Source organism: Ostrea edulis, chromosome 2, assembly GCF_947568905.1.
Source record: "Ostrea edulis chromosome 2, xbOstEdul1.1, whole genome shotgun sequence".
NCBI classification, from domain to species: domain Eukaryota; kingdom Metazoa; phylum Mollusca; class Bivalvia; order Ostreida; family Ostreidae; genus Ostrea; species Ostrea edulis.
Window position 1 is genome coordinate 106,498,005 of NC_079165.1, and position 13,884 is coordinate 106,511,888.

Here is a 13,884-nt window from a genome sequence, read left to right on the forward strand (position 1 = left end):
GCACTGTCTTTGCCATTTTTAAGGTCGCTATATCAATTCTATGAACTGAATGTTTAAAGTAATTGGTTTATGGTTTTTAGATAAGGACGTCACAATCATACACCAATTCTTATGTTATTTGGGATAAAATCAATCATTTTCTTAATCTGTGGATAAAGCGTATGAGTATTTCATGTAACGCGGGACAACGAAAAATGACATCTGCGTGTATATAACTCCGTTATTAATAATGTAATGCGTGTAAATTATATTTTATATAAACTATTATCATTATTTATATATTTTCATTGCCATTGATGTATAAGACTTTTAATAATCCACAAAATATACATCTGTGTAAACACAGTGGAAGCATTTTCTTATGCACGTATGAAAGTAACACCAGTACCGTGCGCGACGTCTATGCATAGGTAATTGTTTTTCGCACTTCTCAATTTGGTGACTTCAGTGAAAATTTTTGCGAATGGGACGTAAAAACACTGTAGCTTCCTAACTGTTCACACAACCCCCGATTTATCGGTGTGCATAATTCGAGCGCGATCTCTAGGAATTAAAGGGGTCTCTGGACTCTGGACGAGTGAAAAATTCTCGAATATGACGTAAAATAAGCCACTAGTAGCAGACGACGATTCCTTTAGTTCTGTTTGTTTCACAGTCTACATGACAGTATTATATGTAAGTTTAAAAGAGTGTAATTAAAAACATAAAAGTGAGCAGTCAATGATCATTTCCTTATTATTGATATACTGATTTAGCGTATTGTTTAAGGGATGGACATTCTGTTCCGTTTGAAGAGAAAAGAAATAATCAGCGCTTTATTATCTGTAATTGTCAAGTGCTTGTTTGTGTCGGTCGACTAATGCAGGCAATAATAAACAGTCTAACTGTTTTAATAAAGAACACAGAGTTGATTTTATGAAATCGATAAGAACTTGCAATGTTTTATAGGCCTATTATGAAATTGCGAAGTTTGAATACGGCATATTATGAAATGAAATATTGACAAAATGGTTGTTATTTCAAATCTAACCTCACTGTGCGGGAAACCCAGAAATCACCAAGGCCATGTTTTGCTCATCTGCACTGGATGATACCAGCGCTCCCCGACGTCTGATCAGAGATGTGTCCTAGAAGCCGAGCTTTTATTTCAGATATATACACTGTACTCATCTAGTATATCAGTGGCTGAATTAGTGCTCTCTATATACATATACACTGTACTCATCTAGTATATCAGTGGCTGAATTAATGCTCTCTATTTACATATACACTGTACTCATCTAGTATATCAGTGGCTGAATTAATGCTCTCTATATACATATACACTGTACTCATCTAGTATATCAGTGGCTGAATTAATGCTCTCTATATACATATACACTGTACTCATCTAGTATATCAGTGGCTGAATTAATGCTCTCTATATACATATACACTGTACTCATCTAGTATATCAGTGGCTGAATTAATGCTCTCTATATACATGTACACTTAATCTATGTCATTACCACTAACTTTAAAACAATTAGAGATAAATTAGTATATATAATGTTAAATCAAATTTAGCGACCCCAAGCAATCGTTTCCCATCTTTAATTGTACACCCATTTTTTATAAACATGATACAATAATTGACATTTGTTTAGGTCAACTCAATGCTTAATTTATCATATGATTGAAAAAAAGTTAAACATAGGCAAATAAAATTTTTAAAATGACACTTGTCCACAACGGAAGTGTAATATCGCTTAAGAAAATGTATACAGAGTTAAAGAAAATCTGCTGCAACACCGACCATGTAAGTCACCATGACAGTTGTTATGGTGGGAGTATGATACTTCGTGGATAAAGTCCCACAAACATCAGAATAGTAGACTTATTAATCAACGGGCAGTGGAGCGGAACATCGGAATAGTAGACTTATTAATCAACAGGCAGTGGAGCGGAACATCGGAATAGTAGACTTATTAATCAACAGGCAGTGGAGCGGAACATCGGAATAGTAGACTTATTAATCAACAGGCAGTGGAGCGGAACATCGGAATAGTAGACTTATTAATTAACAGGCAGTGGAGCGGAACATCGGAATAGTAGACTTATTAATCAACAGGCAGTGGAGCGGAACATCGGAATAGTAGACTTATTAATTAACAGGCAGTGGAGCGGAACATCGGAATAGTAGACTTATTAATCAACAGGCAGTGGAGCGGAACATCGGAATAGTAGACTTATTAATCAACAGGCAGTGGAGCGGAACATCGGAATAGTAGACTTATTAATTAACAGGCAGTGGAGCGGAACATCGGAATAGTAGACTTATTAATTAACAGGCAGTGGAGCGGAACATCGGAATAGTAGACTTATTAATCAACAGGCAGTGGAGCGGAACATCGGAATAGTAGACTTATTAATCAACAGGCAGTGGAGCGGAACATCGGAATAGTAGACTTATTAATGAACAGGCAGTGGAGCGAAACATCGGAATAGTAGATTTATTAATTAACAGGCAGTGGAGCGAAACATCGGAATAGTAGACTTATTAATTAACAGGCAGTGGAGCGGAACATCGGAATAGTAGACTTATTAATTAACAGGCAGTGGAGCGGAAATTGATCACTGTGCGTTATCTTCGCTTTTTCCATTTGTTTTGACAGTGATAAAACGTTGGAGGAGGAATCTCCTGATTCACCAAGCCGTAACCAAACACCACAACCTTATGCCAATGCAAAAATGTTTGGTGTAACCTTTCCAAGGAATGGTTATGTTGACAAACTACTACTACTAACTTCTCAAATGAAAAAAAAATAGCAAAAGATGTAGGTCAAATCTATGTAAGAGAGAAAAGTCCATTCAAGGATGTACAAAAAGTAACCTCAAACAGCACAAGAAGCATTACAACGGAGATAGCTCCATTATGTCTGAAGTGTCCGACAAATCGAAACAAGATTCTGTCGAAATTCCTGAATTATCTAATGTAGTCCTCAACGCACTCGTTGAGAGAGAGAGAGAGAGAGAGAGAGAGAGAGAGAGAGAGAGAGAGAGAGAGAGAGGTGTCTAATGATGAAAAAATCTCATATCTACGATGAATGATCTCAAATAAAAAAAAAAAACCCTGCTTCATCAGAAGAAGAAAAGCAAGTCCAAGCCCTGAGACCTCTCGCTAAACCACCAAAAATACGTCTCAAATGCTTTGATAGTCTAGACTACACGAAAAGTTAGTCAATTAAGTCAACCAGAGTTAACTATGAAATATATTAAAATTATTCAAAATGGGTCAAAATTTACAAAACAAAACTGTTAACAAAATCTTTCACCCGAATCTCTGATACAAGTCCATCAAAACAACCCCAGTGCACATTAAACAAGCAACAAAAACTGTTTCCTACAACTAGTACACTAGCTACATATATATCCATTACCTATTCTTAAAGAAAAACCACTTGGAACATTTTGAAAATATTGAGGAAGATACCTTACCTGTAGTAGCTTTTATCAAACTACTAGAATCCCCTACCTTATTTACCCACCTCATTGTATTGTATTGTTTATTACCAAAACCTGTACTGCTTATAGGTGACAAAGAACAAATATTACAATAATTCACTTCACATAACTGGCCTGCGTGACACGGGATATTTACATACACCATCAATACGTTCTGTGACCATCTCCGTACAAAGTTAGACTACCTCACACTCGGCTCAGCAGATACACAGTCAATATAAGTGCTTAGACACCAATTCCTCAAGTATTGTCAGTGCTTTGGTAAATAATGTAGATATGGTTATGTGTTCATATACATGTAATCTGCATGCAACGCCGTATTGAAATTTCGCTATCAAAGAAGCATGTAAAAACAAAATGGACTCTAGAATCAGAGATGAACGTCCACCATAAACGCATTATTAGCGGGCCAAACGACATTTCCGGAAAATGCCTCTTAAGAATACATAAATAAAACGTATGAGGATACTGACAGTGCTGAAGGAGTTGAAATCCGATTGTTCTGAAAGCTTATCCGTCGACAGGAACCTCGAGAATGGAAGCTCTATCCAGAAATCCATCTGACTGATAGGACAGGAAACACTCGAGAAAGCGTTCGTTCGGTATAATATTTATAGAATACCAAGCAGAAATATACACAGACTGTCTCATCAAACTGCAAGAAGGTGAAAACACACGTAGTGTTGATCTTCCAAGTAGATGTATTATTATTCTGTTGAAGATTATGCCTGACGATGGTCTCAATGTGAAAAAGGAGAATTTGATACCTGGTCAGGTGGTTAAAAAGTATTAAAGGAATATCAAAATTATGTACATGAAAGGTGAAGATAACGGATGTGTATTAAACACATGAAAACAAAAGTGCTTACGTGGTACCATCTATTCTTCTGTGTTTCGTAAACCAGAAGTGATGAAAGAATTAGACAGGTTACACGAGGAATATGTTTTGGTTCCAACTGACAAAGCATTGTATTTGTTTGTAAGGCTCGTTATTACAACTATATTTAAATGAACTTGGCATTATTTTCACATTTGGTAATTGTATTTATACTCGTATTGCCCTTTCAAAAGACGAAATTCTTCAAAATCATACATCAGTTTTGGGCACATTTGATATCCCAGTCAATGGGATGGATGAGTATCCGTACCTATACTGGATTCCCAAACTTTACAAAACCGATACATTGCTGGTTCGAGTAAATGACCTACCAAGCCTCTATCTTTGCTCCCACGAAAATATTAACAGTTATGAAGGAGACACTGCAAACCTATTATGCCACAGCATATACCAGAGGTGGTGTAAATCAAATGTGAAATCTATAACATTTAAAGAACATTTAGTAAATTTGAAATCCCAAAACTTTTCTCAAATCAACAAAATCAAAACGTATAACTTTTCAACACTTTACATGACCATTCCTCATGATGAATTCCATAATCGCCTGCATATGGTCTTTATGTCTCTCAACTGATTTGATATACAAGAGCTTGTTTTCCGTATGATCAGGTTTTAAATCGAGACAGGTTACAAGGGTTTCAACAGTCTCGTTTAAAGTAAGCATTTCTCAACTTCTATGGTAGTTATGACGGTCTAGTTTGCCAATACAACACTTTCATTGGTTCAAATATTGTGTGGCGTGTTTCATACCATTTGTTAGGCCATTATTTACACACTGAATTTGACTATGGATTACTCCGTTTACATGATCAAGGTGTAGGGCTCACGGTGGATGGGACCGGTCGACAGGGTATTTTTACTCCTCCTAGGCAACTGATCCCACCACTGGCATATCCAAGGGTCCGTGTTTGGCTAACGCTTGGTTTTGCTTTGTATTCATTATAGGGATTATGCGATTGCTCGGAGCTTACGACAATACTTCTCATTACCAGCTCGTTAGAGTTATCACGCTTTGATGACTCTTGTGCGTCAGTGGTAAGAAAATGCACAAATCTCGCGAGCAAGTGCGAGATTACTGGGACATAAACGAAATAAGCAAGACTATAAACGAAACGGTCATAGCACCCCCCCCCCCTTTTAAGAGTTAAAATACATGGTGTATTTTTAAATAAAATAACCATTGGTCAAACTGCATTTTTCAAATATATATTCTAACACAATCTTATTAAAAATGTTACATGTTTTTAAACTCCACCACACCTATTTTAAAAATTCCAAACATCTTTGTCCTAAATCCATCAATATTTTGTAATTTTCAAAATAGCTTAAATGCAGTTTGGAAACGCATTAGTTGTGTTAATTAGTGTGATAAACGTCTTTAAAAATGCAGCTTGGCATATATATAACTTGTTCTAAAATATGGAAATTGAAGGGGGGGGGGGGGGGGTTCGTGTACGATTACCAAGTCCATGTCATATGAACCTCTCCTAATTGTATGATAAAATAGAATGTCTTCATAGTCTGACAGAATAACTTTAAAACCATATTACTCACATTAAAAGTTTTGTGTTGGATGTGCATATAGGTTTTTCCCTTCACAGTTCTTCTTGCGATTGATGCTTTATATCGGTCAGATTTGGCAAATTTAGTACCTGCACTCCCTCACATAGTTTAATAAGTTCATCTGTTTTCTTGTAAGAATAATCAATTCCTGAATTTGACTTTAGAATTTTGATCAATGTTGTGGTTCAAGTCGGTTATATAAAATATGTATCCGATACCATAATTTATATTATGTATGCCTAAGTAATGTTTTCGTATGTTGTCCCGGTAGCACGACTTTACGCGCCTTTAATTTGAAGAGTTCCACTAATGGAAATGAAAAGTATTGAGCAGGGAGGGATCTTTATCGTGCTACATTTGTTGTGACACGGGGCCTCGGATTTTGCGGTTTCGTCTGAAGAACCACCTCACTTAGTCGCCTCTTTACGACAAGCAGGGGGTACTGAAGACCTATTCTAACCAGGATCAACTAAACCAACTCGAACGTGTAAATAAAAAAACTTTGTAATACTTAGTATCAAACCATCTACATTTGCCTTGACGGATAGCAATATTTGCCTACATCGCCATAATGGTGTCCGGATGGTTAGTAGTTAAAGCACTCGCTTCCCATCGCTGCGACCTGAGTTCGATCCGCAGGATTGGCAGTGGTTGTAAGTGAGTTACGTGGGTTTCCTCTGGGTATTCCGGTTTCCTCCCACACCAATGACTCCATCCGAGACGATGAGAAGCATTAACATAAATCGTAGAACCTTTGTGTTAATCATCGTAAAATGAACAAAGTTTAAATCTTTGATGACTGGCTCTGTTTTAAAACATAAAGAAAAACATAATCAGCAATGTTTATCTATTCCTTTCAGATTTAGCCAGACTGAGTAGCTCAGCAGATTATCGTGTCGTCTACTGATCTGTAGCGGGCGGCGTTTTTCGTTTTATAGATTTGTTGTACTTTCTACTGAAACTACATTTTTTGACTAAATAAAGTAAATTTGAGAGTGCCCAATTTCAAAATATTGTTGTACATATCCTCCACTTTACATCTCTAGTGTAGTATTCCTCCTTAACCCTCTGCCTTGTTTCATTTTGGGGTAGATATTGCATGTTTAATTGTACAATTCCAACAATGATCGTGTAGCTGTACGAGGCCATGTAAATCGAAAAGTTTGTTTACTTTTAGAAGGAAACTGGGTCACTGGCCCAGTGGTTTTTGAAAAGAAATTCTAAGGATTTTCCCTATATATTCGCATATAAAAATAATTCCTTATTGTTGCCCCACCCTACCCCCGGGCGGCCTGATTTTAACAAACTTGAATCTACACTATGTCAGGAAGCTTTTATGTGTGGTAGTTTGGGTTTTACTTTTATTTCTGGATTTCGATCCCGATGTAAATTATTCACCCGTTGTATTTGACCACGCCCACTTTATCATTTAGCCAATAACTTTAATGACAGTTTCTATTGTCTAATTTACTATATAAAGCCATGCAGCTTACTATTTGTCGAAGCGAGACAGCTGGCCTTGCTAGCTACACTTCTCCCATTCTTCCTGTATTGTAATTACGTCTTGTTCGTTTACTTTGCTCATTTTTACTTACTAAATTATTACCTTTGGGTTGGGAGAATTTCTTGATAGATTCTAGGCTAAGCTCTAGGCTTTAGAAGTGTGTATTTGTCACATTCATAGTGGTAATAAATTCATAAAGTGTTATTTATCTTATTTTCATTTCTATTGAATTTATTTTCAAAGTTTCTAATCATAGTGTAGTTGGGTCGTTTCGAAGTCGCCACTATCAAAATAAAATAAAACAAACACAACGCGAAGTACAAACTATACGAACGTCAGACCTGCTACACATGTACATTTGAACTTTTCTGGCTGAGTGGTTTTTGAGAAGATTTTTAAATGACCACCACCCTATTTTTGTCTTTTTGGGATTATATCCCCTATGAAAGAGACCTGACCCTTCATTTAAATACAATTGAATACCCTTCACCCAAGGATGATTTATACCAATTTAATTGAAATTGGCCCACTGGTTCTGGAGAATTTTTTTTAAATTTGTCGGTGAATTATCACTATTTCGCTATTATCTCCCCTTGGAAAAGGGCGTTATCCCTCATTTGAACAAACGTGAATCCCCTTCACCCAACAATATGTTGTGCGAAGTTTGGTTGACATTGGCCAAGTGGTTCTGAAGAAAATGAAAATGTGAAAAGTTTACAAGGACAGACAACGAAAAGTTTTGATCAGAAAATCTCACCTGATCCTTCGGCTCATTTCAGCTAAAACCCCAGTGATGTATCGGTATTTTTTAATGGTCTGATATTCTGCCCTATTCACAATGGAAAACAGGTTAGACTTTTTCATTTTGTGGGAAAAAATATAATTTTGAACCTTTTTTAAAAAGAAAATTATGCAGATTAAGGATGAGAAATATCCCCTACTTGTAAAAAAAAAAAAAAAAAAAAAAAACCAAAAAAAAAACACCAAAACTTTATAGCTTTTTAATGGAGAGAGAAAGTTGCTGCACACTTTGTCATTCACCTCATTAATGAATTGGAAGAGAAATGCAGTGCTTTCACAATAGGGAATTCACTTTGTTGTGATAGTACATGTTGCAGGGTTTAAGTATACATGTATGTTGGTAAACTTTTCTCGAGTACCAAGAGATTTGGTGCCGAGCGAAGTGAGGGACCAAATCGAGTGGCGAGAAAAAAAGTTTAACAGCATACTTAGTACATGTTTCACACGAGAAATGAAAACTCTTTGTGGTCTCTATTTAATTTATTATAATCCTTCCGTATTCTTATCCTTTAATCAAGAGCATCAGCATATCTAAAATGTTTTCAAATCAGGTCTTTCATCACACTAGATGGAAACTTGACTGGGGTTCAACAACTTTCAATTTATTAGGTATTAACTTTTCAGTAGACTTACAACAAATTACAGATTTAAACTACAACATACAGATTCCTCAAATAAAGAGCATGCTACAACATTGGAAAAGGCGAGTTCTAACACCAATTGGTCGGGTTACAGTGGTTAAAATATTAATTATTCCGAAAATAAACCATTTATTTCTATCACTACCAACACCGAAAAAGGAGATAATTAATTCATTGAGTAAAGATATTTTTGAATTTATTTGGAATGGAAAATGTGACAAAGTAAAACATTCTATTGTAACTCAAGACCACCATCATGGAGGTCTAAAAATGGTGGACATCAACAATTTTATCCTGTCTTTAAAATGTTCATGGTTGAAAAGGTTATTGATGGAAAATAAATCCTGGGTAGATATTTTTGAAGCAATTAATGGTAATGATTTTGTTCACAAATTACTTGATTTTGGAGATGCATTTATCTCTGAATGTGTCATTCCAGAAAACAATATTTTTTGGCAAGATGCTTTTAATTCTATGCTCCATGTAATAAAATCCTTTGACAAAAATTTCTACAAGGAAACCTATCCCAGCATTCCTGTGTGGTATAATTCAAATATTAGAGTGGGTATGAAAACACTGTTTATCAAAAGCTGGTATAAAAAAGGTGTAAAACTCATAGATGATTTCCTAGATGACAATGGGAATCTTTTATCACATAACCTTTTTCAACATAAATTTGATATCCAAGCTTGTATATTACAATATAACAGTGTATTGAGTGCAATATCAACTCAACTGAAATTGTTTGAAAACAAAGGTTTATTCAATAGATCTTTTACACCTTATATTCCATTATATTATAAACCTTTGATTTTGCAAACTAAATGTACTAAATCTGTTTACAAACAGTTAAATGTAAACCATGATATACCTACTTCTGTTTCAAAGTGGAATTTAGATCTGGTAGCTTATGGAATAGAGATATGTGTTAAGGATGCTTTTACTGTATGTTTTAAGACTACCAAGGACTCTACTATCCAATGGTTACAATATAGATTACTTCATAGAATTCTGCCTGTCAATTATTATCTTAAAAAAATCAATGTTGTGTCTTTTGATTGTTGTACCTTTTGTAATTATGAAGTTGAGACAATTCAACACGTTTTCATTGGCTGTGAAAAAGTATCTATATTATGGAGCAATCTGAGCATGCACATTTATAAAACAACTTCCAAAAGAATAGGTTTTAATGTACTTAATATTTTATTAGGTGAACCATTGTCGAAAGGCAACAGAATTGTAAACTTCCTTATCCTATATACAAAACAATATATTTTTTCTTGTTTGAAAAAAACCAAATTGCCAAGATTCTTGGAATTATTGTTCTATCTATACAACAAATACAAGGTTGAAAAATGTATCGTGTATCAGAATTTAGAAATACAAAAATTTGAAAATACCTGGCATGTATGGAAAACACTTTTTGACAACATAAAAAAAATCATAATTTTGCTATTTCAAGCAATATTTTTTTTTTTTTTTTTTTTTACTTTTGAAGCCACATGTACTTTTATCTATTTACTCGAGCTCTGTATTGTTATCATTTTTCTCTTACAATTATATTAAAAATGTAAACACTTACCGGTACCAACAAAAGTATGAGTGTGAATATGAAAGTGTGTGAAAGCTGGTTAGAAAAAAATGACAAATTTTCTTAAAAATGACAAATTTTCTTCTGTCTTATGTCAATATTTGTGAAATAAAAAATTTATAAAAAAAAAAAAAAAAAAGATCATCAGCATTTATTTTGATTGGTGAAATTTTGTATTGGCTGGGTTTGATAGTTTGTGCCCTCAAGGGGAGTTTTAACCTGCATTCAACAGCCAGGTGAGGATCCACAGTGAGTAGTTTTCAAGTATTATGAGGTTTTTCGTACACATTCAATACATCTTCATCCATGTTTCAAGAGTGTCTGTTATGTCTTTGCAAATTGATTTAAGCTAAGAACTTACTAAAAATATTGTTTTGGACATTTTCGGGCATGATAGAATCCATGCGTTTCCTAGATATCATTTCTGAAAATTATCTTGAAAACAGACTATATGGGTGACCAACAAAAACGGATCAGATATGCTGATAGAGTGATATAAATCTGTCCCTGTGTCTTAAATTTGTTTTAAATGATAGATTGCTGGATGTATCACTTTGTGACCGAAGCCCGAGCGCAAGATGGTGAGCACCCATCCTATACTAATTATTTTCACGAAGTGTTAGTGATGGGGCATAACAGAGTATCTTAAATAGAACATGTCTGTTCTCTTGTTTCTGTTGGTCTTCCAAACCACCCAAATTTTTGTGTTTTGTTTTAATATTCAATGCTCCATACTATAACAGATTAGCCTCTAGTAATCCTCATCACGTATAATCACAACTTTTTTATAGATCAAATGTTTATTTTCTTCACATCAAGCAATGCACAAATTTGCGTTGGTCCATCATTAAACAATGTCATCTGGGAATCACATCCCGTATATAATCATAATCTTTCACAGGGTCTTAAGCTCAAGATTTCAAAAGAATGAGAATACCATTGTACAGTAGAGGGTGATGAAAGGGAAATAACTCTGGCAAAGAGAATCTACATATAGGATACTTGCTGTCAGGAATTAATTATTACTATTACTATCACTGTTCGTTATCTTCACGTTTCATAATAATAATGTTCAATAACTTTGGATTGTCAGGAATTAAATTGTAAGAAAATAAGATGTCAGGATTTCAATTTTCATTTGTCAATAATTCATTTGTCAGGATATTATTTGTCAGGAATTTATTTGTTAGGATTCGTCAGTTGTCAAGTAATTGTAATTCATCCAAATATTAAATAGGAAAGAAGTATCAGGTGGTAGGTGTGACTAGTCTCCTGTAATCCTTGGGGAAAACAGATAGCCAAAAACCATTGTTTTTCGCAAAGAAGGTTTCCCCCAATCCCTGGACAATATCATGATGTTTGGAAGTGGCATGCTCCTTAAGTTCTGGAGTGGATTTTTCAAAAAACTTTTCCTCAGGACAGAAGGGACAAATCACTCGTAAGCAGTTGTTGTCCCGGCTTGAAATGTGGTTTTTTCGACTCCGTAACGAGGTGAACACCTCGTTACATTTCCAGCAAGGAATCTTTGCTATGGATGACATTCTAAAGAAATGTAGTAATAGGCACCATAAGACATGGAATACATAATATATTTATGTATTGAACTTGACAACCAGAACTCCTCGTTTGTCACGTCATCGTCAAACAGTCTTGGGTATACATATCGGGATAGGGTGTAAAGTATGGGGATCTCTGTGTCTTGTTTTGTAATTCAAACAATATGGACAGCATATGGATGTGGCAATAAAATCATAAACACGACCAATATCACATCATTTTGTCCCTAGACAAATGGCAATTATGGAACTCCTACTAAGTACATATTGCTACGAATCTGTAAAAGGCATCGGCGAATCGATGGAACATAAAAAGGGAAATAAAAACATCTCATTGAGAACATCTGGGTAATCAGTTCAGTCTTCTCAACCACGTAGCATCAACATCACCAAGCTTGGACTTCTTAACACATTTGTCTTCTGTTATACCTCAACTTCTACCACTTGTATTACCACTACTAATTACATTCATCTGTTGTCTCAAAGGTCTGATGTCTACCAAACTGCCGAATCCATCCAGGTACATTCCCGCCATGATACCTTGTCAGACGATCAATATGGTACACCTAAGGGGTGTGAGACCGTATTTGCAAGCTCTCCATCCAGCTCACTCCTGTGTTATCTGTCCTAAGGATTACATTTTACCCATACAGATAGGAGTGAAAGTTCTTTAATGCCTTTACTACAGCTAGTAGCTTTTTCCTAATAACACAATAGGATAATTCATGTTTGTTTAGGGCTTTGTTCACATGTTCTTTGTCGTCAATCTTTTGAGACAAGACAGCTCCAATAACATATTGACTTGCCTCAGTGTCTAAAATGAATGGGACATTTGGTTTTGGGTAAACTAGATTTGGAGATGTCATTAGCTTCTTCTTCAGTTTCTGAAAGGATTCTTCCTGCTCAGATGACCAAAAGAACCGAGCTCTCTTTTCACAAATACGATGAGGAGGCCTTGCAATATATGCAAACCCTTGGACAAAGCGGCGATATGATGCTAGTCCTATAAAGCTCTTCACCTCTTTCGGCTTCATTGGAATACGCCAGTTCTTGATGGCTGAAATCTTCTCAGGATCTGTTTGTATTCCATCCTCGAATACAATATATTCTAGAAACTTTGTGCTTGATTGCAACAAAATACATTCACTAGGCTTTAATTTCAAATTTGCATCACGCAATCAAAGGAAAACACGTTTCAGTCTCTCTAGAGTTTCATCAAAATTTGAACCAGGTACAATGATATCATCTAGGTATAACAGGCAATCCTCCCACTGCATGCACTGTAATCCTCTCAAGACATTTCCCATTAACCCCTCAAAAGTTGAAGGAGAGTTTGTGAGACCAAAAGGCATGACAGTGAATTGGTAAATGCCTTGACTTGCAGCAAATGCAGTCTTATCCTTGTTTTCTGGTGACATCCCAATCTGCCAAAATCCTGAGTTGAGGTTAAGGAAGCAGAACCATTTCATACCACTTAAGGGGTCTAAACACTCATCTATTCTTGGTAATGGATAGGCATCTCTTACTGTGACTTTATTCAAGGTCCTGTAATCGACGCAGAATCTATGTGTGCCGTCTTTCTTTCTTACAAGAACTATATTGGAACACCATTGGCTGCAGGATGGTTCTATAGCACCAAGTTCCAACATCTTCTGTATTTATTTTTGTTCTGTTTCTCGTTTTCCAATAGGCAGGCGTCTACATGATTGGCGAACAGGAGGGGCTGATCCAGTGTTGATTCTGTGAAGTACTTTATCACTTCTGCTCAAGTCATCAGGGGATTTAGAAAATATATCTTAAATTGAACGAGCAGCTCTGACAGTCTG